General features: G+C 41.9%; 1 protein-coding gene and 1 long non-coding RNA gene across 5 annotated transcripts in view; both read right to left on the minus strand.

Annotated features, from left to right (window-relative positions):
* The window catches only part of HECW1 (HECT, C2 and WW domain containing E3 ubiquitin protein ligase 1), a 421,728-nt gene that overhangs the window by 375,616 nt on the left and 18,112 nt on the right, over positions 1 to 28,000 (minus strand). The gene's annotated exons all lie outside the window — the stretch shown is intronic.
* LOC132679035 (uncharacterized) lies at positions 4 to 27,999 on the minus strand. The gene is made up of 3 exons (XR_009609942.3): positions 27,825 to 27,999; positions 26,753 to 26,835; positions 4 to 92 (listed from the first exon to the last, which is right to left on the minus strand). It is a non-coding gene; the product is annotated as an uncharacterized LOC132679035 (long non-coding RNA).

The following is a 28,000-nucleotide window of genomic DNA, read 5'->3' on the forward strand; positions in this document are numbered from 1 at the left end:
ATGTGCCAAATCTTGGTCAGGGAGAGAGGTCTGTTTATCAGGAACAGACACTGATGGTAGCTTCAGCTTAACACATGCTGCCCGGATCACCTCTGTGTGGAAAGATAGTATGGTAAATAGCCTCATAAATCTCAACCTAGAGGTAACACGTATCACTTCCATTCATATTGGCCACTCTAAGGCACATGACCACGCCTAACTTCAACGTGTGGGAAAGTGCAATCCTACCACACACCTAGAAGATGAAGAGCCAGAAATACTGGATGACAGTCTTAGGGGCTGCTATCAAAGGTTTAAAGAATGAAACACAAAGTTATTAGTACTCATTAATATATTTACTCGCTAGTGATGGTTTCCTATGTCCATTTCTCTCTTTTGATAATAATTGAAAGACACATAGAAGCAGGTGGCTTTATATATCTCCTTGACATTACAGGTGTGTTACTGCTGAAATATCTATTACTTTTATCCATTATGTGTGGCAATTTGAATATGAATAAATTCATATTTATTATACATTTTATTCATTGGTTTTTCATAGCTACAAAGATAAAAGAAATAACCATTGATTAACAATGGCCAATAAGCAAGATGAGAGAAGACAGAATGGTTTGAAGATACCCCATAATTAATTCACTTAATTCAGTGAACATCTATTGAGGGCCGCTCTGGGAACATGAGGATGGCTAAGACCTAGATTCTGGCCTCAGCCCAAATGCAAGCACACCAGCATGCTAGAGTGTTACAACGAATAATTTATTCTTTATTCTTTCGATGGTGGTTTTTCATGTGTTACACTTTTGTTATCATGTGTTTCTTTTATAATTTTGTTAAAAGATAATTTTTAAAAATTAGCTATCCTTTTCATCAGAGTTCAGAATTGGTGTAATTTACATTCTCTAATTGCATGTTCTTAGATACTTAACTGCAGCTGCTAATTTTCTTCCTGTCTAGCTGTCATAGGATTCATTCTCAATTTACTGTTTAAAACACTTAAACAAGAAAGGGACAAGTGAAATGTAGTTCCTTGCCAGTTCAAGTGGCTTCATCCATGAATCAAAGACACCAGGCCTATATCTTTCCTGTTCATTCATAAATTCACTAACCATTACACCTGTGAGATTGTGCTGGGCACATGAGATGGGCAGGGCCCATGTGAGCACAGCAGGCCAGTGACAGCAAGGGTTCCCACCAAATCCATTCCATAAAATAGGTGTCTTTGTATCCCATGATAAATGCCTGCCAACTTTATTATCTTGGAGATATTATAATTATAGTAGTGAAAGACCATAACAATAATTTAGTACTTGATAAATATAGGAATACATGTGCAGTTAAGTCTATCAAATAGCATGTTTAAATTGATCTTCACATGTTTACTATACAAAGTATTTAAAAACATATACTTATAAGTCTTTTGCCAAAGTAAAATACAATTTCCATGAACACTGCATAGTAATATTTTTAAATGTTTATTTATTTATTTAGAGAGAGAGAGAGAGAGGAGGAAGACAAAGAGAGAGAGGGAGAGAGAGAGAATCCCAAGCAAGCTCCGTGTTGTCAGCACAGAGCCCAACACAGGGCTCGAACTCACAAACTGTGAGATCATGACCTGAGCTGAAACCAAGAGTTGGGCGCGCTTTACCCATTGAGCCACCCAGGTGCTCCCTGCATAGAAATTTTTAAGAAGTTCAAATTTATTATCATACAGATTTCCTTTGCTCTGTTCACTAATTTCATTCAACCCTCCTCTATGTATGCCCTTCTTGAAAATTTCTTTGACAAGCTCTAAACCATTTTTGTCTCCAAGGCCTCCTTTGTTCTTCCCGTTTCCAGTTGCCATGGATCCTAACCCTCTTGGTGTGGTCTCTGTTTATTGTTCATGTAAAACAATTTTACCTCTGGAGGGCATCTGAAAGAGTTGTTAAATTTGATAGCAGTATATAGCGTCTCCATAGAGACATTTACACTCATAGGCAGTTTCATAATTTCTAGGGACTTTCCTATATGTGATCTCATTTACTAGAACAAAGCACGGGCTTGTGATTTTGAAGGTTATGCTACAAGTTAACCAGTCTCCCACAGGCTGCTCTTCAGAGGTGCATGGATTTACTGCATGGTTTGAAAGCCAACTGCAGACTCACCAAATACTGCAAGGCACAGCCTGAGGGTGCAGTCCGTACCCTTTGCAGGTCATGCAAAATACAAGCTGGAGGCTGAGGAGGAATATCCAGGTGGATTCAACACTGTTAACAACGTCCTAGTCCTGAGGTTACATATCTTCTTTGTATGTATCACATGTTATATAATTTTTAAAAGAAAACAAAAAGAGAACATGGAACATTTACAAAGAGAATTACTCGTTTCACTACGTCAGAAACATTACTCTGCACAAGTGCATCTAGAACCTACCGAAAACAGAGCTATAATGGCTGAGACCCCCCCCCCCCCCCCAACAGAACTCTGGTCTGGCCTTTGATTGAGCCTCAAGTAAGAAACACCAGAGCATGGCTTAGACACTCCTGCTTCCTGCATTCAAACACACAGAGTTCTTAAAATTTCCTCATTGGTGGCAAACCCAAGAATTGATTTAAAAAGTACTATTAGAATTGAGATGGAATTCAAGGAACATATCAGGATTAAAGGCTATTTCTCCAGAGGGAAATTGCTTTTCTAACAACTATCAAAAGACAACTGAAGTATTGAAAGTAAACAGCTCTTTTATCTTAACAGCAAGAAAAAAAATACACAGGCATGCACCTGGAAGTATCCTATATTTGTGAAATGGTAAATGAGGACCATCATCTTTTATCTCAGTTCTGTGTGCTTTACACAGACTCTTTCTACTTCCACTGCAGCTCCACTGGGTGGTCGTTAACGTCCCATCTGGGCCTGAGGAAAAGGAGGTCAGGACAATGGACTAAGCCATCAGATGCCACTCGGCCCCTAGGAGAGCCAGGCCAGAAACCTTTGTTTTTCTTCAAAGTCTTTCCACTCCCCACAGTCCTTGGGTTAGCTCCTCGATCCAGGCAGAAAAAAACTGAGATGTTGTAGAAGACATTTGAACTGAATGCCGAGTCATCTATGTTCCCAGATGGGAAAACTCAATATTAAAAAGAACTTTTTTTTTTGTCTCAAAGTAATGCACAGATTTAATGCAACTTCAGCCAAAATCCAAATGGGATTTTCTTTTTGACAGAAGAGACTTTTTGTGGCGATGCTACCCCAAAGTTCCTGTGTAGGCACAGACAGGGAACGAATGCATGTGCTTACCTCTGCTCCCTTCTTTCAAGCTAATGAGATAGCAGAAAACTTGAGAAGCAATAAAGTTACAAGAACAAAAAATACAGGAGATAATGACAATGAATGAGAGATAACCCACCCACCTGTTTTTGAACCATAGATGGAAAAGGGAAATGTGATTAGCAAAAAAGAAAGCAGATACCAAAGAACTAGCCCAAAGAAAAAGCAGTCAGCAGAAACAAGCCAATTCACACTGCAGAATCCCAGAAAGTTCCAGAACTCCGGGGGGGGGGGGAGGAGATGGGGGGTAGAAATAGGAGAAAATAGGGAAAGTTGGCTTGTACATCTTCTTCCCCCATCCCACAGCAATACATAAAAAGTTTATCCCCAGAGGGAATTTTTTCAAAGAAGCTCCAGATTACAAGGCACCAAGCACAGAAGAGGGGAGAGGTGCATCACTGAACTGCGCCACGTTGACCCCCACCTGATCCAGCTTCCAGCACTCTGGCAGTCAAGCTCAAACCCACAGGCAGGAGTCTAGTCTTCTTTTCTGGGAGAAAATGACCAGCTCAAGGGAAAACACTGCTAGATAATGAGGACTGGAGGGCTCTTCCGATGAAGTAAGGTACAGCAACTGATAGACTAAATCTCATTCTTAAATATGACCAGACAGCCAAGGATGACCATATTTTGAAGAAAAGCTTCTAGTAGGAAATATAGAGATTAAAACCAACAGACACGTTAAAAGGATTTGGAAGAAAAAAACATCAAGGAGCAGAAAAAAACTAACAGTAAGGGGAAAAAAGGAATGTTATATGAGAGAGTTCATCCACAAAACAAGAACAGGAGTCTATAAAAAAAGAATAAAGAGTAGTATAAAGCTCTCAAAATTAAAAGTAAAATACTTACTTCACCACCATACAATTTTTTGAAACCAGTTGGAACTTTACTTCCAGATTATTACGATACTGTTCATTTATGTCTCTTAATTTAGGATTTTTTTTTTATCAGAGTTACATTAAAATTCTTCCAAATACATGTTTTAAAACATACTTTGGTTTATCTATGAGATTAGCAGTTTTAGTGCTTCATACTGTTTCCTATCTGCACTGACTTCCCTTTTGTTGGTTCTGCATTTTGATGGATTTTAATGAACAGTGTACTTCCTTGAACATTTTTCCAGAAATAATGCATTGATAGACTATTTACACAGTACTGCCAGGTCACAAAGTATATTTTGTAGTGTGGCTCTACGAATACAAATTTGTTTACATAAAATACTCTAGCCTCACAATCCTGGTGAATCTTGTTCCTTTGTCAGGCCATTAGTGAAGCAAATGAGCTACTTGATAACACTATTGGTCTCTTCCATCTTTTTTCTTTTTTTTTAATTTAAATGTTTATGGATTTTTCTCTTTATCCATGAAATTAAAACATATTGTTAGGATACGTATATGTGTGTGTCTTTTTCAATATCCTATATAGGCTCGGGGGGCACTTTTACACCGGAAACCACAACTCTTTCTTTAGCGCAGGTAAATTTTCTTCTATATGTCTTTACTTTTAAAAATTTCTTTTAGAAATTGTGGTTTATATACACAATGGAATACTACTTGGCAATGAGAAAGAAGGAAATCTGGCCTTTTGTAGCAACGTGGATGGAACTGGAGAGTGCTATGCTAATGAAATAAGTCATACGGAGAAAGACAGATACCATATGTTTTCACTCTTATGTGGATCCTGAGAAACTTAACAGAAGACCATGGGGGAGGGGAAGAAAAAAAAAGAAGAGGTTAGAGAGGGAGGGAGCCAAACCATAAGAGACTCTTAAAAACTGAGAATAAACTGAGGGTTGATGGGGGGTGGGAGGGTGGGTGATGGGCATTGAGCAGGGCACCTGTTGGAATGAGCACTGGGTATTGTATGGAAACCAGGTGGACAATAAATTTCATATTAAAAAAATTTCTTCTCTCCTATATATCTTTAAGTGTTGTTACTTCTCCACCTGCTCCAAGTTAGAGTGTGTGAGGGGAATACATGTATGTTAGATTCTATAAACCTATCCTTAGTCACTTATTTTTTGTAATGCCTATTTATTTACATCTTCACTCTGTTCTGTGAAAATTCCTCAAATTAGATTCTAAATCCGCAATTCAATTCCTAGCAGTGTTTAATTGGGATTTGTTGCCAGTATTGGTGGGACTCTGTCAGCAAGCAAATTTTCAATTTCCTTTTTCAAAGCAGCCTACTTTTTTGGCACAATATCCTCCTTAACTGTACTTCAGATAGCTAATTGGAGTGTATTTAAATGCCTCTTAAATTCTGTAAAAATTCATTCTATTTTATGTGTTTTCCTTGAACATGCCACATCTTCCCCCCACTCAATTTGACCTGCTGCTTCTCTTTCAAGTATCTTCAGCCAAGATTCTTCATTTTTTGCCCATATTTACCAAATGAAAGTATAAATCAATTGCTTTTACAAGAACAGGTTTTACTAAGTACTTTCTGTGTGCTAGGCAGAGTGCTAAATAATATAAATGTTATGTCATGTAAACTCCGAAATAATTCTATGAGATAAATGTTATTACCCTGCGTGTTGCTTGGAGGTGAAAGGACACAGGTAGCCTTGCTGAGTTATAAGTTCTGTTCTGCCCAAATTACTGAAGTCTTTTGGCCTCTCAACTCTGCTTGGTCCTCCAGCCTCTGCTTGGGACCATGGAGACATTTGTGCAGTCAGAGCTATGGGTGCCTGGAGGAAGTCCAGGACGAGCACCTGAAGTGATTTTCCTTTCTCTTTTCTGTATTTGTTGTGTGAGCACAGTCAGAGGGGACCTCCTTCCTTCTGCCCAGGTGGAAGCCAGCTGTGGCCCAGGCCCACTGCACCTAGTGAGCAGGCCACCATGTGGAGCCTGGGGGCAAGGCCGCAGCTGCCCTTGGTGGGTATGCAGGGTCAGACGTCTAAGTTCTCCATCACCTACCCTACCCTCCCAACCTCAGTGACTCAGGGCCGGGATTTTGAGGGGTCTGCGAGGACACCCTTTTCTCTGGACACCCTGCTTTGCCTGTACCGGGTTGAGGATCACAAATCACTGGTTGATTTCTTGGTCATTCTGATCTCTTTAAAATGTTGTTTAAGTGATGGTACCCTTCCATGTTAAAAAATCTGAAATCAATCGCTAATATTATTAAGCAGTGTTATGGAGAGTGTTAACTAAAAGCTTAGGTGCCAGAGTCACATAATCTTGGTTCAAATCCTTGCTTTATAAATTACTGTGAACTTGAGCAAGCTATTTTACTTCTCTAAATATTTGCTTTTCTGTAAATTAGCAGTAATAACAGGCTATTGGACAGAATAAAGCATTTAGTACAGTCTTAGTTTGCAGTAAACACACTAAATATTATCATTATTTTTTATTCTAAAACCTCTATAGTCAGCAATGCTGCTAGGATATCTAAGACCACCATAGTAATTTAGAATTGTTTGAGTTCTAGGTTTGGGGGAAGAAAAAGAGGTACAAATAATAGAAAATTAAGTGAAAAACCATCATTATTGACAAGTGATATGACATATAAAGTCTAAATAACGCTATTATGTAAGTGCTTTTGCAGGTAAAAATGGCTTAAAAATATGAAGAATATACCTAGAGATGTATCTACTTTTTAAATTTATTCATTTTTAAATAATGTAGACTTACCAAAAAGTTGCAAAATTAGACGACTTCCAGTTTACCTTCCACCAAGCATCCCCTAATGTGAACACCTTACGTCACCATGATGCATTTGTCAAAACTAAGTATTTGGGTAATGCAATAAACTAGAGATTCCATTTACACATTTTACTGTCCTTTTTCTGTTCCAAGATACAGTCTCAGATCCCCCAGTCATGTCTCCTTTGGTCCTCCATTTGTGACAATTCCTCAGTCTTTCTTAGTCTTTCATGATCATGACACTTTTAAAAGAGTTATGGTCTGCTATCTTGTAGACTATCCCTCAGTGCGGGGTCATCTAATATTTTCTCATTAGATTGAAGTTCCGTGTTTTACATAAGTGTGCCGGAAGTGATGTGTCCCTCTTAGTGCACCCTATATGGAAGTGCATATCAATATATGTCATTATTGGTGATACCAGTTGTGATCCCTTGGTGAAGGTGGGGTCTTGCTGTAAACGTATTATTTTCCTTCTGTAATCAGTAAATACTTGATATTATGCAAATATCATGTTTGTTATCAAACTTTTACATTCTAAATTTAGCATCCATCCAGATCTTACCTGAAACAATTACCATGGGCGGGGCGGGGGGGGGGGGATCTATTGGTGATTTTCCATTTCCTTAATTTTTTTCTATATTTACCAACTGGAATTCTTGTCTAGGGAAGAGCTGTCCCTACATGTTTAAGACCCATTGAATCTCAGAGCTGGAGACTTCAGGGTCTTCCGAGGCCTCATACACCAGCAGCACTGGCATCACCTGAGAGCTTGTTAGAAATGCAGAACCTGAGGCCCCACCCAGGACCTGTTGGATCAAATCTGTATTCTAATAAGATTCTGGAGTGATTCGTGTGCTTCAAAGCTCATTTTAGCTCCATGTTTATTAACGAGTTTAACAACTGAAGCCACACTTGGAGTGAGCGGCAGAGCCAGTCAACAATCTGTCTCCTGACTCCCAATTCATGCTCCTCTTCTTACTTGGTTAATCCATTCCCAAAAGAAACCCAAGGCTGCACACAGGCTGCAAGTCAGAGCTGAATTTAATTTAAATATTTAGCACTATTTATATGAGATATATATAAATTCATTCTTTTTTTTAAATTCAAGTATAATTAACATACAGTGTTATATTAGCTTCAAGTGTACAATACAGTGATCAAAATGCTTCTATACATTACTCAGTGCTCATCACAATAAGTTTACTCTTAGTCTCCTTCACCTGTTTCACCCAGGCCCCCCACCCACTTCCCCTCTGGCAACTACCGGTTTGCTCTCTGTAGTTAAGAGTCTGTTTTTTTGTCTCTTTTTTCTTTGTTCATTTGTTTTGTTTCTTAAATTCCACATATCAGTGAAATCACATGGATCTGTCTTTCTCTGACTGACTTATTTCACTTAGCCTTATACCCTTAGGTCCATCCGTGTTGTCCTGAATGGCAAGATTTCATTCTTTTTTATGATTGGGCAATCCTTCATTATATATATATATATATAAATGAGATAATATATATACTATATATAATTATTTATATATCATATATAATATCTATAATATCTATAACTATGTATATATTATATATATATTATTTACATTACATAAACATTTACATATATATATATAAATATGTTTTATATATGTAAATATTTATATATATAATATGTATACTGTTTTCCACAGTGGTTGCACTATTTGCATTTCCACCACCAATGTGCAATTATTCCTTTTTCTCCACATCTTCACCAACACTTGTTATTTCTTGTGTTTTTTATTTTTGCCATTTTGACAGGTGTATCAAATGATATCTCATTGTAGTTTTGACTTTCTCTGATGATGAGTGAGATCGAGCATCCTTTTATGTGTGTTGGCCATTTATATGTCTGCTTTGGAAAAATGTCTATTCAGATCCTTTGCCCATTTGTACTTGGATTGTTTGTTTATATTATTTACTTGTTAACCTCTCTGAGCTTTAGTTTCTACATGCAAATGAAGGAAATATTAACAAACTTTAAGGATAACAGTGAAGACAAGAGATAGCATGTGAAAAGCCACTGGTGGAGTGATGGACACAGAGATGTGCATGTGCATGCGTGCCCAGCTGTGGGGAGTGCACACACCTCTAGCTACACCTTCAGGGTCAGCCTCAGTAGTAGACAGCTGCCTCACCCAAGGTCATGCCCTTCGGAAGGTGACTCATATCCAAAGACAAGGATACAGAGGCCCAGACATTTTGGCCCCACAGAAGACAGCCCTGTGATCATTGAAATGTGATCATTTTCAGCGCCAGAGGCACTCCCTACTAAACATCCCAAACACCCAACTCCATATCACAGTCCATTTTCAGGAGAACCAGAAACTGCCACATGATAAAAAGACGGTCTCAAGAATTGGGAACGGGTGTTATGAGTATGATAATATGATTGCTAAGCTTGTGGGGAAACACCTTTGCATATTGTCCATATCACTCAATACGACTTGATCCTGCGTGTATGAAGAACCCATGTTGCACCCCACACAGTGTTAGTTACAAAGACGGAGACTCCAGCAAAACAATGTTTGCTGTCAAGACTGAAAACTAAATGAGATTGTGCAATTAACCAAAATATGGTTTCGTCAAGAGTACTATGGCCAGTGGGCGGTGCCTTCCCAGCCCAAATTCTCCTCATATTCACCTCCTGATAGAGCTCCATCAAGGGCCATCACTGGGGAACCCTGGGCCAACAGAGGGAGGGTCACAACTGGTTTTCTAACAAAACAGAACAGAACAAAACAACCTAATTTTACACAAAAAACTCATTGTTTCCTGAACAACTCTTTGCTTACCCTTGTCAAAAAAGTCCACAGACAGATGTCAGCAAGTTTAGGACACCCAAGTTGTGAAGAATGTGGACCTGAGTTTTGTAGTTCTGCTTTTTAAAAATGCTTCTATAAAGTTTCTCTGCACCTCTATTTCAGCTGTTCTGCAATAACAAAGGAAAAACTACATTGGGCTTCTATTGTAAAGGAATGTACCCTGAAAGTGAAATGAAATCATGTTTCTTCAAGCAAAGGGCAAAATGCGCTCTATATCGCTATCTCTACAGGCAGAAACAGTGTAAAACTCAATTATTTACTCTGATGAAAGATCTCTTAGCCTGAAGTGTTATTCACACACACACACACACACACACACACACACACACACACACACCACATTCTTGCATGATTAAGTCCCTATTGCCATTAGAAAAACCAGAATAGGCACATGAAAATGCTTGCCTGGGTACTACCTATTATTCTTTAGCTCTGGCTTTGAAAGGTTGGTAAAGACTTCCTTGGAAGATAGACAACTTTAATGGTCTTTCACAGAAAATTTTAAAAGTACAAAATGTCCATTACCCACTGCTGGCCAGAGGCAAGTTCCTCAAGGGATACGCAATTGTACTAGCACATAAAGCAGCCTTAAAATAGTCTTTAGAAGCAATAGGGCCCCCCGAGGTGCCAAATAACCCAATTCTTATGTCCCCATTTATGATCTCTATGCTCTCCTCATGTTCTTTGTCTTCGTTTCCCATGTCCACATTTTCTGAGTTATGTATTATATTATACTGGGCAGTGGAAGCGGTGGGAAGCTCTGCCTGTGTGTGGACAAGGGGCTTGACCAACCCCTGTGAATGATGGCTGCTGATACACCCCGTTTGTCTTGCTTGTCTATAGCAGAGTGGGAGTATCCAAAGAAGTCTGGTCCATTACACGTCCTCCATGTCTCTGCTTCAGAAGCTCCTCTCTTTAAAAACATGACAACCCCGTGGACTAAATCTTGCTCTAGCACCCTCAGGTGAATACCCTCACAATTGCCAGCGCAATTGCAGTGATGCTTGGGCAACTTATAAAGGCTCTAGACTCTCTCTATTGGTTCCTTATATAAATGCTCCACACCTCATTGTTTTCACCCATTAAGGCTTATTCAGTATTTATTATTAATTTAAAATTTTATACACTGTCGTATAGACAAAAATATTTTCATGATGACATGAGTACACATAGTCCAGTGATTCTCAACCAAGGAGCGATTTTGCTTTCCAGGGGACATATGGAAATGTCTGGACAGATTTTTGTGTGTTACAACTGGGAGTAATTGAGGCTGCTCCCAGTGGCAGAGGCCAGGGATGCTGGTAAGCATCCTACAAAGCATAGTGCAGATCCCCACAAGGAAGGATTTTGTGGCCCAGAATGTCAATAGTGTAGAGGTAGAGAAACCCTAAATTCAATACTGTAGAAAACTGAATGGAAAAGGAAGTAAGGACAAAGCAAAAATTGGAAGCAGGAAGGTAGGATTCAGTCAAAGGCAAATATTTTGTTATAAACGAACCACAGATAACCTGCTCTGAGCTCCCTATCACCCAAACCAAAGAGGGAAAAATACCATATGGTAGAGGAAACAGTGCCCAAGAGATAAAAACTAACCACAACCACCCTGGGGAAGTTTCTTCTGGCCGACAAATCTGATAAGAATTCTTCCTAAGGCTAGCACAAAGGAGACACAGGGTGATGGAGAGGACCACATCTTCCATCATAAAGGCCCCAAATGCTATATCCAAGCGTGGTTTCAGGGAAACTAGCTCTCATAGCAGCCCACAGTGCAAGGATGTGACAGAAACCAACACAAGAACAAATCTACAAAGGACCAAAACCGGTAGAGCCAGTCCACTTCTGCTCTGTTTTGCCCTGGTGGTACCATGTAGAAAATAGAGTATTGGGCAGACCATAGATCTTTCAGAAAATATATCATGTACTCTGTTTCTCACAACCACACCCCAGTGACACTTGGGCAACAGGGGGTTTGAAGATATCTCCTGCGGCACTGAGTTAGAACAGATGGATTTTCAACAAGGGGAGTCCGCCGAGGTACACTGAAAGAGTGCTCTGTGGCCACAGCCAGAAGCTAGATTTCCCAAGCAACAAGACATGTATCCATTGCAAGTAGGAACTGTTCATTCAGATATAAGAAAAAAGGAGGGCAAAACAACTCTGATTTTACCAGTGACATATCGCTCAACTGTATTAAGGGGGCAACAGACACTAGACTGAGTTTGCACAGCTTAATCCATAATCCAATCAAGATTCAAAGGCCAAGGAAAAATTACTTAAAAAGTGTAAAATAAATCCTATTGAGAGAACTAGCAATGTATTTGAAAAAAACGTAAAATATCGACTTGATACCATGTACCAAATGTATAGCTTATCTACTCAAAGATTCAAATGTTAAAAATATAGCCAAGAAACAATTAAAAAGACATATGTTATTTGGTCTGAATTTATATCATCCATTCATCTATTCTTAGAAAGGAGAGGCATTTTAAGGCTACCCTTCTTGCAAAGCAAGAAAATAGTGAATAAAATATTGATAATTTTATTAAACCAAGTTTAATGTCATGGGTTTTTGCACATCAGAAATGCCATAAAACCTTGGACCCAGATTTCAGTGTCTAATTCCACTCTCCCATAAAGAAACCAGAGCTACTTGGAGAAATGGCTGACGCTAGCACTGAAACAGGAAATATATAAGATGGGCCTGCGTGTCTTTGGTGGTACCAGGAACTAAGGAAGTGCTCAAGCGAAACCAAACCCAAAAAACCCACATGATGATGGGGTATGTAAAAAGAACACAGAAGTCAACTGAAAAAGCTCCCAATGCCCAAAGCTGGAACAATTTGAGCAACAAAATAAATAATGTATCATCAGATTATAGCTTGAAGCATAAAATAAATACTCATGAGTCTGTACCGACATAAATAAATGATTGAATGAACAAATAAGTGGAGGAGAAGAGACAAATCTCCCGTGGAAAATAATTCCAAATAATTTCTGTAGGTACTCTGCCCTCAAGGAGGTGGAGCACAGCTCTCACTCCCAGAGTATGAGTAGCACATTGTGAATTCCTGTGTGGAAAGGAGAAAGGAAGAGGAGGACTTCACAGTGGAGAAACCTGACACACACCTCATCCAGGTGATCAAGGTCAGCATCAACAGTGACAAGTCACACTGACACGTGCCCTTGATACTATGTGAAAATGGCACTCTGCCTCTGTGGCCTTCCTCCTCAAAACATACAACCTCACACCAACTGTGAGAAGAAATCCCAGTAGAGGGACATGCCACAAATACCTGACCAGCACTCCTCAAAATTGTCAATGTCATCAACAACAAGGAAAGTCTGAGAAATTGTCACAGCCAGAAGGAGCCATGATGACTAAATGTAATTTGCTATTCTGGATGGAATCCTGGAACAGAAGAGAGATGTTAGGTAAAAATTAAGGATATCCGAAAGTCTGGCTTTCAAGTTAATAATACACAAATACTGGCTTATTAATTGTAACAAACGTACCATATTAACATTAGATATTAATAGTAGGGAAAACTGGGTGTGAGGTATACCGAAATTCTCTGTAATAAATACCTTTGCAATTTTTCTGTTAACCTGAAACTGCTGTAAAATTAAGTCTATCTTTTAAAATACCACGGTCCTTCAAAAAGTTAAACAGAATTACCAAAGAACCCAGCAATTCCACTCCCAGATTTATACCCAAAAGAAGTGAGAAGAAAACAAATATGTGTGCATAGCAGTATTATTCACAACTGCCAAAAGGTGGTAGAAACAGCACAAATGTCCACCAGCTGATGAATGGCTGAGCAAATTTGAACATATACATACAGTGGAGCATTATTCAGCCATAAAGAGAAATGAAGTACTGACATGTGCCACAACGCAGATGCACCTCAAAAACATTATGCTAAGTGAAAGAAGCCAGACTCAAAAGGTCACATTTTTAAAACAGATGTGCACAGGGGCGCCTGGGTGGCTCAGTCGGTTGAGCATCTGACTTCAGCTCAGGTCATGATCTCACGGTCCATGAGTTTGAGCCCCGCATTGGGCTCTGTGCTGATGGCTCAGAGCCTGGAACCTGCTTCGGATTCTGTGTCTCCCTCTCTCTCTGCCCCTCCCCCATTCATACTCTGCCTCTGTCTCAAAAATAAAATAAAACATTAAAAAAATTTTAAACAGATGTGTACAGATTTATTTAAAAGGAAGGTTATCTTTTGAATAAACCAGTGAAAATTGGCAAGAACCTAAATGCCCAGCAACAGGACCTGAGTTAAACTGGATTATATCTATATCTAAGGACCAAAAAAAACAGTGTCAGAATAATCTTTCATTATTTGAAGATATTATCACAATAAATAATGGGGAAAAATGACTTGCAAAAGGTTAAAATGTGTATGTGTTATGCATGTACATTCATATGGTGATAGAAGAAACACTTAGATTTTCTATAATGACTATGGATCTCCATATACAGAGAGAAATATTATTTAAAAATAGCAAAAGGTTTAAACATTATTATATTATCCTGATAGATTTTTTTCACTTAGTGATGAAAAATGTACCTAAGGTCTTCCTGCTTCTACAACTGAGCTCTGATCAGGAAGCTGGCTTGAAAATAAGAGCTAAAGGGAGAACCATTTGGGGATCACAGTTAGCAAACCAAGGGTTTGATGAATGAAAGAGTAGGGGACTTCATCTTAAATATTAGGATGGGGCACTTGTGTGGCTTAGTCGGTTAAGAGTCTGACTCTTGGTTTTGGCTCAGGCCATGATCTCATGGTTCATGAGTTCAAACCCCCCTTCAGACTCTGTGATGACAGTGAGGAGCCTGCTTGGGATTCTCTCTCTACCTCTCTCTCTCTCTCTGTCCCTCCTCTGCTCACTCTCTCTGTCTCTCAAAATAAATAAATAAACTTAAAAACAATTTTTTAAAAAATAGGATAGACCTCACTGTGGGTATGTGGCCGTGCCTGCTGAGTTGATGAGGAGAAATGAACCAACCCTCAGAGTCCCACTTCTATGGGTAGAAGGTCCTCACATGCCCCTATCTACTTTCTAGATTAATCCAGCAAAGTAAAGCAAAGTTAATAATGCCCAATCAGAAAGAAGTGTGAGGCCTACAATATTTACATAAACGATTTGTCTTTCAAATAGAAAGCTGATAAAACTTCTTAAATTCAGAAGCATCTTCCTCGAGTCATAAAGGGACAACAGATAAAAAGTTAAATTGTCAACGAGTCTGGGCTGGACCCGGGGGAGCCACTGCTATTAGGCAAACACCACATCTCCCAAACTTGTGTATGCTTTGTGTTTTATTTTTGTGAGTGATAGGGTGTTCTTATTTTTTTTCTTGCTTTTTTTTTTAAGATTTTATCTATTTATTTTGAGAGAGAGAAAGAGCACATGAGTGGGGGAGGTACAGAGAAAGAGGGAGAGAGAGAGAATCTCAACAGGTTCCATGCTGTCAGTACACAGCCTGACGTGGGGCTTGATCTCACGAAGAGAGATCATGAAGAGAGATCTCTTGAGATCATGACCTGAGCCAATATCAAGAGTCAGACACTTAACTGACTGGGCCACCCAGGCGCCCCAGGGATAGGGTGTTTTTAGAAAGACTTAAATTTGCTACAAAACAGTGGTCCCCTTTTCAAATTCTGACTCACATGCCCTGTCACCAACCTGGTCAATGTTTTGGGGTATGTGGGTTGGGAAGTGAGGATATGTGTGTGGTAAGCTCATTAATAGTTATTTTCAAACTGGGAACCAGAAGACAAACCTCCAGGTGGAGTGGATACATCTTAATTCATTAAGATTTATCTCTTATTAGGTGAAATCCCTGACTAAGCTTCAGAGCTCCTCAGAGAGCAGCAGGTCTCTGAATCACCCGCTTTCTCTCCTACCCTGTGTCACAAGCAGCTTTGGGACACCCATGTATAGGTTAAGAGGAGGACAGGATGACCACTTGTTAGTAACAGTGGAAGATTACTAACACTTATTAAGGGCACTATGGGCCAGTCACAATGTTAGTCATATTACATGTATATCCTCATTTACACCAGGAACACCCCTAGAAAATGAGTACACAGTCATTCCAATTTCACGGATGAAGAAACCAAACTTTTAAACTTGCCCGAGACCCACAGCTAAAAATGTGTGCAGAGCCCCTGCTCTTGACCTCCACATCAGTCCATCCCACTAGATGCTCCATTCCCCTGTCACGAGGTCACCCTTGAACACCCTGAGCCAAGTCTGTGGAAACCAGGGCAGGGCGAGGCAGCTGCTGAGGGCTGCAAGGCCCAAAATCACCAAAGAGGGGACAGATAAAAGGGGTAGTGATGTCCCCGGCGCTAACGCAGCATCCTCGCCCACATGAGGGAAAGGCAGCTACAGCAGCCAGGGGGCCGTTCAAGGGGAGCAGCCAGCCCACTCCTCACAAGGCCATTGCCAGCAGGAAGTAGAGGGTCCCCAGTGAGTACAAAAGACACTCTGTGCACTCCCGCTGCTGCTTAACGTCCCAATGCTGCAGGCAATGGAGTTGCTGAGGGAAGGGTGGCTGTGGACAGAGAGGTGTGCCGGGCTGCCAGCTCCATGAAGGCCAGAACCCTGGGTCAGCAGAAATGGCAGCCGATCCTAGCAAAGTTTTCTCACTTTTCCTCCCTGTAATCAGCGTTGGGAACAGGTAGAGGGCTTGGAGAATCCACACGAGGTGGTATCTCGATGTTTGCAGACAGTCTGTCTGTCTCAGAGCCTCCCTCCCGATACAGTGCCTCTCATCTCCATCCCATCAGAAGGCCCCTCCTCAGGGTAGCAGACCAGGCCAATGTGCCAGAGAGCTTTCTAGGAGTACCAAAGTCAATGTTGGAGACAACACTGGGATAGGGCAGAGGGTTTGGGTCCACATCAGGGTGGGGTTGATGGTTTACAAGAAGGAAAGACCAAGGCCCAGGGAAGCAACGAAAATGAATTACAGCCCCACCTCTGGATGCACACTGTGGAGGCATCGTCCCACAGACCATTCAGTTGCCTCCATACCCAAGAAGGCAGATTGGGTCCAGGCAGGCAGTGGGGCAGGTCAGACCAGAGCTTGGCTAAGCACTACATCACAACGTGAAATCCAGGCTCAACCTGGAGATTTGTGCCCATTGATCTAAGCATGAGGGATGGGGTACTTTTGGGAATGACGAGTAAGGGTTTTGAGCAAGTCTTCTATAGTCCTGGGAGGGGAGGGAAGGGGCACTCCAAGTGCCAGGCCTTCATGCACAGAAGCCAAATCTCTCCCTTACCCAGGGCACGCATGGCCATCTTGCCACGTGTGTGCCCAGGCTGAGGAATCATAAGGGAGAAAGTACACATTTAAGTGGATGGATAGAATAAATGGTGGCGAGCTAGGTAAAATAGGAGCCATTAATTTCATAAGACTCCTCCAATCCTTTTTTAAATTGGAGATGATAACAGAGGCAACTCATTCTGTTCCAGATGTGACTATGAGGTAGATCCTGGAGCAGCCTGCCCCACACTACAGTCAACCACAGGACTCTGGTCAAGTCTTTTCTTTCTCTCTCTCTCTTAAAGTATGTACGTTTATCGAACAGTCGCAGCATCTCAGCCAACGCCCAGGGAGACCGAAAGTCTTCATACATTGGAATTTTGGTGGCAAAAAAGGGGGTCATGATGACTGACTATTCAAAATTGAACAAAATAGTCCATTTTGGAAAAAAAGACAGTCTCTTCAACAAACAGTGTTGGGAAAACCAGACAGCAACATGCAAAAGAATAAAACTGGATCACTTTCTCCCACCATACGCAAAAAATAAGTTCAAAATGGATCAAAGACCTAAATGTGAGACAAGAAACCATTAAAATCCTAGAGGAGAACACAGACAGTAACCTCTAACACTGGCATACCAACTTCTTTCTAGATATGTCTCCTGAGGCAAGGGGAAACAAAAGCAGAAATAAACTATTGGGACTTCAGCAAAATAAAAGGCTTCTGCAGAGCAAAAGAAACAATCAACAAAACCAAAAGGCAGCCTATGGAATGGGAGAAGATATTTGCAAATGACATATCTGATAAAGGATTATTTTCCAAAATATATAAAAAACTTATAAAACTCAACACCTCCCAAAAAATAACAATCCAATTAAAAAATGGGCAGAGGACATGAACAGACATTTTTCCCAAGAAGACATACAGGTGGCCAACAGACACATGAAAATATGCTCAACGTCACTGCTCATCAAGGAAATACAAGTCAAAACTGTAATGAGATATCACCTCATACCTGTCAGAATGGCTTAAATCAACAACGCAAGAAACAACAGGTATTGGCAAGAATGTGGAGAAAGGGAAACCCTCTTGCACTGTTGGTGGGCATGGAAACTGGTGCAGCCGCTCTGGATAACAGTATGGAGATTCCTTAAAAAGTTAAAACTAGAACTACCCTATAATCCAGCAATTGGACTACTAGATATTTGCCCAAAAAATACAAAAATACTGACTCGAAGAGATACACGAACCCTGATGTTTACAGCAGCACTACCAACAATAGCCAAATTACGGAAACAGCCCAAATGTCCATCAACTAATGAATGGATAAAGAAGATGTGGTATATATACAATGGAACATTACTCAATTGTAAAAAAAGAATTAAATCTTGCCATTTGCAATGACATGGATGGAGCTAGAGAGTGAATATAGTGCAAGCCAGTTAGAGAAAGACAAATACCATGCGATTGCACCCTTAGGTGGAATTTAAGAAACAAATGACCATGGGGGAAAAAAGAGAGGAGCAAACCAAGAAACAGATTCTTAACTATAGAGAACAAACTGATGGTGACCAGAGGGAGGTGGTGGGGGGATGGGTTAAATAGGGGATGAAGATTAAGGAGTGCACTTGTGATGAGCACCGGGTGATGTATGGAAGTGTTGAATCACTGTATTATACACCTGACACTAATGTAACACTGTATGTTAATGAACTGGAATTTAAATAAAAACTATTTATTTTTTTAAATGCTTATCTATTTTTGAGAGAGAGAGCACGAGCGGGGCAGGTGCAGAGAGAGTGGAACAAGGGATATGAAGCAGGCTCTGCACTGACAGCAGAAACCCCGATGTGGAGCTCAAGTTCACGAACCTCGAGATCAGGACCTGAGTTGAAGTTGGATGCTCAACCGACTGAGCTACCCAGGTGTTCCTAAATAAAAACCTTTAAAAAAAAAAAAAAAGATATTAGCTGAAGAACACATAACAAAAATTTTTTTTTAATAATTAGATATTCAGTTGAGAAAAGAAAGAAACTAACAAGTATTCAGGCAGAAGGTGAAAAAAATGGACTACATAAATTACATAAAAGCAATGCTTTAGTGAGCAGACTGGGCGAGGTCTGGGCCATTATCCTTAGGGAGATGTGGGGAGGTGTTTGGAAGGCAAGGAGTTTCCTGGAACAATGCATCTCATATTTGGAACGACTTGAAAAAAAAAGCATACAATCAAAACACTCGATCACATTGCACAACTTTGGGGAACAGAAATTCCAACTGACCCCTACCACCTTCCGCATTCCAGTTTTTAAATCCTGGGTCAAGGTACAAAAAATGAATAAATGCATCCATGCCAACATCATCTCATCTTCTGTGCAAGTGTCGTCTCATCAAGAAAGGAGGTAATGCGCCATCTGCCTGGAAGCATTTGAGGATGCGCCATCTGCCTGGAAGCATTGAGGATTTGACGATGGACGGGCTGGACTCGTGGTTCTCCCACTCACTGACCACATCTGCTGGAAGGTGGGCAGTGAGGCCAGGAAGGAACCACCGATCTACGCAGATGTCTGCACTCAGAAGCACGATGATCTGGCCTTTCACGCTGGGGGTCAGTGGGGAGATCCCTTTCCATCCTATTGGCAAAGTCTGGGTACGGGTGGTCCCACCAGACAGACTGCACTGGTATACATGTCACGTGTTGTGGACGGTCAATGTCATACTCCACAGTGGAACTGCAGGTAGTTTCATGAATGCTTTAGGATCCCATGCCCAGGAAGAACCCAGGGCGGTGGAACCACTTGCTGCCAGTGCTAAGGACTTAACCTTCCGAGGCTCACAGCTCTTCTCCAGGGAGGAGCTGGAGGCTGCTGGCCATCTCCTGCTCCAAAGTCTGGGGCAAAACTGCAGGGCTTTTTCTTGAGGCCTCGCACAATTTCCTGCCTGGCCTGGTGGTGAAGCTCCGTGAGGATATCCTAAGGCAATCTGTCAAGTCCCAGCCAGCCGGGTCCAGACACACGATGACACGCACGGGTAGATGGGGTGCAGTGTGAGTGAGCTCGTTGCTTGAGTCCCTCGCACAGCTGTGGTATGGCCAGAAGTGTGAAGGGCAGCATGGCTGGCTACGGTGCTAGATGTCTTGAATATGATCTGGGTCATCTTCTCCTGACCTTAGGGTTTCAGGGGCTTCTCATGCAGCTTTCTAATGAATGTGGCACCAGATGTCCGTCATCCCAGCTGATGACAGTGCCATGTTCGGTGGGGTACTTCAGGCCAGTGCCCTCTTATGATGGGTCCCCTGATCCACCTACAAGTCCTCCTGGCCAGGAGCACCATCATGCTAGGGGACCCCTCACAGTGGGAGGGAAAACAGCCCCACAGCCAGGATCCTCCGTGACAGACGGGGCTGGGGCCCAGACAAGTCAGGACCCCTCATTTCTGAGCATGAGGAACATGAAGCTAAGTGGATGCTGAAATTTGGTCCTAAAAGAACCAATATTTGAGCATGGCAGATCATCCAAAAACTGTGCTGTCAAATTCCATGTATAAAAACAAAACAGTAGAAGACATAGCTGGTGGGCAGAGAAGCCAGGCCGGCGGTTGGCGGGGGGATGTAGGAGGTGCGGAGCTAGCGTGGTTGGTGTCACTCCCGAGCTGAGAATACGAGGGCACACTGGCTCTGTTTGTGAACAGGAGCAAAGCAGGTTGGTCTCCTCAAAATAACAGCAAATCATCCTGGCACAAGGAGGAGCTAACTTCCTCCAGGCTCCTCTCTGGTGCCGCCTTTCCCTGTAGTAGATTCTGCGCGTGAATCCATTTCTAAGAAGTTTCTATTTGGGAGAGAAAACTGCACTCCGGGAGGAACTCTGTAGTGTGTATAAGAATCACCCACAGCCAGGTCACGATCTCGCGGTCCGTGAGTTCGAGCCCCGCGTCAGGCTCTGGGCTGATGGCTCGGAGCCTGGAGCCTGTTTCCGATTCTGTGTCTCCCTCTCTCTCTGCCCCTCCCCCGTTCATGCTCTGTCTCTCTCTGTCCCAAAAATAAATACAAAACGTTGAAAAAAAAAAATAAAATAAAAAAAAAATAAAAATAAAAAGAATCACCCAGGAACCTGTTTTAAAATGGTGATTTTAGGCAACATCCTCAGCAGGGGACAGATTCCAGGGCTCCTCCCAGGAGCTCGGAATCTGCCTTTTTAAATTAGTGTCCCTTAAGTATTTCTGATGTGGGAAATCCAGGCCACATGGTAAGGAACAAAAGCAGGCATCCCACTCCTCAATCAGACAGACCCCAATACTAGTCAATCCTAGTGTTCAGATTCTCAGAGAATTTTCTCCATCATAGAATATGTGCAACACAGGGCGACAGATAAATACAGACAGACCGATAGACCCCAGTCCACACATATTGTGAGCATTTTCTCAGGAGGAATAAAACACTGCAGTCAATTGCATCCAAAAGGCCAGAGGCTAAATTAGGACCAGAGGCAAAAATCCTGTGGTATCATTTAGAGTCTGGCAGAGGCCCCTCTGGGGCTGACATAATTCAGGTGGTGAGTTCTCCCTACCGTTACAGAAGATTTTTATTTCCTCAGTTCCTTACAAACTGTGGAAATCAGTTTTCTAAAATCTAAATTTCTCACATAAGTGTGATATTAAAACCCAAGAGAAATGTCTACGCTCTCGGCTACATTCCAAGAAAGGCACACTCCAAGGAAACCACTGGCCCCAAAGGCACAGCGGATCGCCTCATGTCGCTCAGTTCCAACGGCAAGTGTAGCAGTTTGATGGATCAGGGGGCCAAAGTTCCTTGCCTTTGGACAATTCCTGGACAGGCAACTTCTGATGGATTCCAGAACCAGGTGGGCGGGGCTCCCTAGGGAGTGGAATCGAGAGTTTCCTCAGGACTCCACTCAGTGGATTCAGGCAAAGAGCAGCTCAGCCTGGGGGTGCAAGGAATGGAGGTGGAAAATGTCACCATCCAGTGCTGGCAGACAGACATGTCACCAGCCAGCTTTTTCCTTACCTAAGAAAACAAGGGCAAGGCAGACTGCTCTACGTCGTGCTCTCCTGATCTGTGGGAGAAAACCGAACAACATATATTGAATCACCATTATAATCGTATAAGACTAGACTGATCATGACATCCTTTGGAAACAACCTTCCCAAAAAATAACAAAAAAAGATAAGCTAAGGGTGACGAAAGCCGGAAGTGACAGACTGGAGAGTTCTTGGAGTGGATGAGGGCTGCAAGGGAACAGCAGCATTACCCCAGCACTTAGACCCACTCACAGTGAACGTAAGACTGACCTCTGCTCAGGAGGAATTCATGAGTAGAGCACAGTAGGATTTTTCTGGAGAACTGACGTGAAAACACACAGGAGCTTTCAGAGGGGCAGCAGTCGCTTAATGTGAAAGAAAAAGCCCTTGTAACCTGTGCTCTCCTCATTGGTCCTATGACCCTCTTAATTTCAGCTGTGCCTCATCCTTCTCCATGTAGCTAGATAAAGAGACGCCATAATAAAAATGACAACATTTGAGAGACATTGAAAGAAACTAATGAAGAGAAATATAGATTAAATAAAATTAAAAAATGAATTTCAAAATCCTAAATGTCAAAGATTAGAGACGAATAGAAAGAAAAAAAATGAGAAAGAAAATCATCGAAGATATCAAGTAAGTATAAATTTAACAACAAAGAGAGATAAAACCGCTTAAAATGCAGTAATATCAACATAGCTGTGAGGAACTTTCATTCGACACTTGTCGTCTAGGCACTGGGCTAAGGACTTCAGGCGCATTTTGTCATTCAGCATTTAAAGGAACTCATCACTAACTCCATTTTCTAGATCAGAAAACTGAGGCATATCCACGAGTCAAACAGCTTGCCTAAAGATACTCAAGAGAGGAGCTGGTGGAAAGAGCAGGCAAAATCCCATGCTCTGACCCCAAGGTTGTCCCCTGCAGCAGGGCACTGTACTTCTCTTTCCAAAGATGAAACTGATAGCATCCAGGGCAGGCCATCCCAGAATATGCCACTTTTGATTAATTGATTGATTATTCTGAATTAACATTACTTGAGAAAGAGCTGATATGAGAAGGATGCTGACCCTTCTCTCTCCCCCTAAAAGCAGAAAATACACTTTCTCATGGGAAGGATAGCCTCCCTGTACCAGGAGGTGGAGAGACGCCAGAGATAGGGAATTCAGGGACAAGATGGTTGTGTAAACAAACTTGGCTTACTTTGTTCACTAATTAGTACCAGAGCCTAAGTTTCTTTGTCTGGACAGTTCTTCAGAAATGTATTGTTTTTATGTTTATAGGTATAAAAGCTGCCTGCTTTGTTCACTTCTTGGGGTCTCATATTCTTCTGGGGCCCTCATACGTACATAATTAAATTTGTTTTTCTCCTGTTAATCTGTCCTCGGTTAATTTAATTATTAGATTAGTTAAGAGAACCACAAGGGGTAGGAGAAAATTTTCCCCTCACCAACAAAATCCTCAAAATCAATAATGAGATAAAGCAATTAAGATAAAATTCAACTGAAGTTGAATTAAGAAAATAAAAGACTAGAGGCGCCTGGGTGGCACAGTCGGCTGAGTGTCCAACTTCAGCCCAGGTCATGATCTTGAGGTCTGTGGGTTCGAGCGCCGTGTCAAACTCTGTGCTGACAGCTCAGGGCCTGGAGCCTGCTTCCAATTCTGTGTCTCCCTCTCTCTCTGCCCCTCCCCCGCTCATGCTCTGTCTCTCTCTCTCTCTCTCTCTGTCAAAAATAAATAAACATTAAAAAATAATAATAATAAAAAAGAAAAGACTAGAAAGCTGAGAAGAATAAGAGAAAGGGTGTTAAACTTCTAAATCAAGGAAAATTTAAAAAAAATCAAAAGCAGGAAAATTACAAAAAAAGGAAGTTATTTCAATAAGATAGACAAGGAAGCAAAAAGAGAAAAAATTAAAATGGCATAAGCAAGGTGAAAAATACCATGTTAAAGCAAAGCTGAAATGCCAAGTGTTACAAAAGAGAAAATGTGACAGTAATAGTCTGTAGGAAATAGACTCCTACAGCATGGTCTCCCCACGGCACCAAGACCAGCTCTGGCATCTTGGTCACACATCATGCTATAGAAGGGGCCTTTTGAGCACTTTTAAGCCAAACTGGTGGCAAAACCCTAGCAAAACTCCAATTTTACCTCGATTACAGGGTTTACGACAGCCGAGGCTGTTTGACATGGTGTGTCCCATAAAAGACTATTTCTAAAATATGTTCTAAAAAAAAAAAAAAAAAAAAAAAATGAGCCTCATGGCAGATACTTCTGGAATGCCGCTGAAGTGCCCTCTGGGGTGGTGTCACCGGACCCCTTCCAGAGGCACAGTTCACATCAGAGCTGCTCGGTGTTGAGTCCAACAACCTGTCCTGCTACAGCTTTGTGCTGCACACCAGTGTACCAAAAACCCTGAGAAGTCCTGCAACAAAGAAACCTGTTTCTCTTTGTTGAAGCCACCTCATCTGACCTTGAAAATCCCAAACTTTTTTCCATGGATCAGTTCTATTTTCATCCTAGAAGCAGTTTTATGGAAAGCACTCCAGAATATGTGGTCCTAACAAAGGGTCACTTGGTCTAAAAGGGAGGGCAGTCTTTACTAATGTATAGACCATACCAATTTAAAAACAGATGCCATAGACATAGATTCGGAAAATGAAGCTTCCATGGGGGTGATAAATAGATCATGCAGACAAGTACATATGCAGACAGAAAAGTCAGGCATTTTGTAACAGCAATTCAGGAACCAGAAATGTGGGCAATAGGACGTGATAAATGAACTCCACCAAAAAGACCCTAAACTCCTGCCTCCCGGAAGAAAAACCACCTGGTGCTTCATGATTAATTTACTGGCAGTGCTAGAGCAATCTGTGCTTCAGGAACCAAAAAGAAAAAACAAAAACTCAGGTTTTCGATAAAGAGACATTCAACCCTCAGCAGAGATTAAGCCACTGACTACCTGTGCCAAGAAAGTATAGAGCACAAAATGAGAATTTCACCAAGCATTCCAATAGTGCCCATACAATGGGTCATGCCCACCTGAGCAGCACAATATCAACCTACAGAGAAGGATGGCATGTTCTTGCATTACCTCTCAAAGTCGGGTGGTTTTTATCCTGACTTTTAGTGCCAGGAAAAAAGACTGTCTATTTATTGCCCATTCTTTTTGCTCATTCATTTGTGCAATGAGACACTTAGATGAGAGTGATGTAAAAGGAGCAACACACAAATCTGGTGAAATTATTTCCAAATGTACATAAACCCTACTTAATTTATAATGGCCACAATCATTTTTTGAAACGCATTGGTTACAGAACAATCTGATCACTGGATTTGAGCTGGTCTTTGGGAAGGGGTAGAATCCAAACTGGTGATAAAGAATGGAGAAAATATTCCAGGAGGGGGGCAGGGGGGAACCAAACATCATAAATAAGATTTAAGAGCTGAGGATGAGCACTGAACGGGTGTGTGAGATCTGCTAATGAGTATCCGTCCTCGACAACAGTGGGAATCACTACAGGCAGATGAACGTGGAATCCAGCTATGGGGGGGGGGGGGGGGCTCTGAACCTGATACCACAGATCAAAGGAAGGACACAGCAGTTCCCACGCAAAGTAGTAGAGCATGACTGAGGTTCTGTCTAAAGAAGATGAACCCGGAATTGATGTGCTTGGGGCGAGCACGGGGAGAAGAGACAGGATAAAGGAGGTGAGCGGGAATGCTCCTTTGCTGATTCAGATATGAAGTGATGAAATCCTGCACAAGAGTGGCAACAATGAGAATGGACCAGATGCAGGTGGAATTCTGAACAACCTCAAAGGTATCTAGAAGGCAATGCTTCTTGTGTCTGGCTGCTTACCTCCTATATGTTAACTCGGACATGGGTCTAACTATGTAACTACAAGTTTTAAGGGCCAGGAGAATTACAATGTCATTGCCAGGAGAAGTCATAAATTTGGCCTTATACATATCAAACTTGAAGTAATAAAAGGATGCCTCGGATGAAATGCCTTTAAATCTCAGCAGGATCAGACTCAGGTCTGGAAAATCTGGGCTTGATTTGGCCACCACTAAAACAAGTGTGAGTGGGCTTCCATCAACGGTAATGCTCCCGAAAGCACGGTGCTGGAAATTGATCATGTGGCCGATCAGTATTTCCAGCTCTCTGGAAGAAATCCCTCTCAGCTGCAGTGTGGATGGGCTGGATTGCAAAAACTGTGGTCTGTTCAGAGGGTGACTCTGAAGAAAACAGAAGGAATGGCAAACCATCCTATTTCAGAAGTGAAGCAGGAGCCACACGCCCCCAGAAAACGTGTCTGGCTCCTCCAGCACTGTGGAGAACCTGCTTGCTCAGGTGATCTGTCTGCACGGAGATGGGAGCACCTCCCTCTATTTCAGCCCCGCTGAGGAAGGAGCACCACGCAGGGGTGTCATCTGCCCTAGGATTGGAATCAGCCTCCCTTGGGAATGGAGAGGAAGAGTCCTACAAGTTCGCCCCTTTTTATTGTGATCTAGGAACCAATTTCCATTCGGTGATCACACAGCCACACACACTAACCTTGGGAAGCTAGATAAACCCCAGTAGATAAATGCCAAGGAGGCACTAAAACCTGGCTGGAGCCAGGTAGGTACTTTACCTTGCCTCTGGGTAATATTGGCACTCCTCTGATTCGGGCAGGACACACACAGAACCCGGGAGAACAGACAGGACCATGTGCCCCTGGAAAACATCAGCCCAGATGGTTTTACTGTCCAAAGGTGAAAAAAACAAAAAGAAAACTGATGACAGGCAGACAACAGGGAATTCAAAGAAAAGTGTACTTTGAGAGGAGGTACAGCAAATAGGAGAAAAGCCTACACTGAATCTATTTTGCATTCTGAACAGATGTAGCAAGTGTGCAAAAGGCCTTGTGGATGCACATGGGAGGTGAGGTGAAAGAGAACTTAAGAAAAAATTTCAAGAGAAACTTATATTCAGAGATCAAAAGAGAAACTGGATGAAATGTAAATTAAAATTAAAAAAAAAGATATGGCTCAAATTGGGGATTAAATCAAGAAAAATTAAAAAGCAGTAAGAGAAATAAAGTCTGCTTTGGAGTGGAAATTCAAATTACAGATGTAGAAAAGAAATAAAAAGTTCTTTAAGAATACAAAAATAAGGGGGGGGGGGCAAAGGAGTGTGTGAGAAGATGACAGTTGTAGACAGTTTACCTTTAGGAAAGAGGCATTTGTTTATCAGAGAGGGAATTTGTTCAAAGATACCGATCAAAACAAAACAAGTCACTCATGGTGGCTTAGCCAAGAGACAAGTTTGCTTTTTCTCCTGTGAGAAGAAGTCCAAAGATGACATTTCTGGCAGCTACACTGCCAGGGTCCCGGACTTTATTTTAGGCCTTCTTCCACCAGCTTTAGTGTGTGGCTTTCTTCCCCAGCTCACAGGATGGCTGCTGGCACTCCAGCCACCAGGAGCACATTCCAGAATAACACGGAAGAAGAGTGAGGGCAAATGCAGCATGCCAGATGGGTGAGCCCCCCTCCTTAAAGAGCTTCCACAGAAGTCCCACCCAGTGACTTACATGTACATCTCACTGGACTCAAGTATGTCATTGTTATGTCCAGAATTCGTGATCCCCAAAGACCACCAGGGAGCCGAGTCCCATGCAAAAGCAAAGAGCCTTTATTCGAGCTAGCTCGAGCTCAATCCCCTACCTGCACTGACGCAGCGGTGAGATGCCGGGGAGAGAGAGTTTCAAAAGCACAAAGGTTTTATAGGGGTCTAAGGGCAGTTGGTGAGGTAATGGCTGTGGCCTCAGCTGATTGGCTGGGGAAGGGTCGTGGCCTCAGCCGATTGGCCGGGGAAGGGTCGGAGTCCTGTTACGCAGGTC

The sequence above is a fragment of the Panthera onca genome, chromosome A2 (assembly GCF_046562875.1).
Source record: "Panthera onca isolate mPanOnc1 chromosome A2, mPanOnc1 haplotype 2, whole genome shotgun sequence".
NCBI classification, from domain to species: Eukaryota; Metazoa; Chordata; class Mammalia; order Carnivora; family Felidae; genus Panthera; species Panthera onca.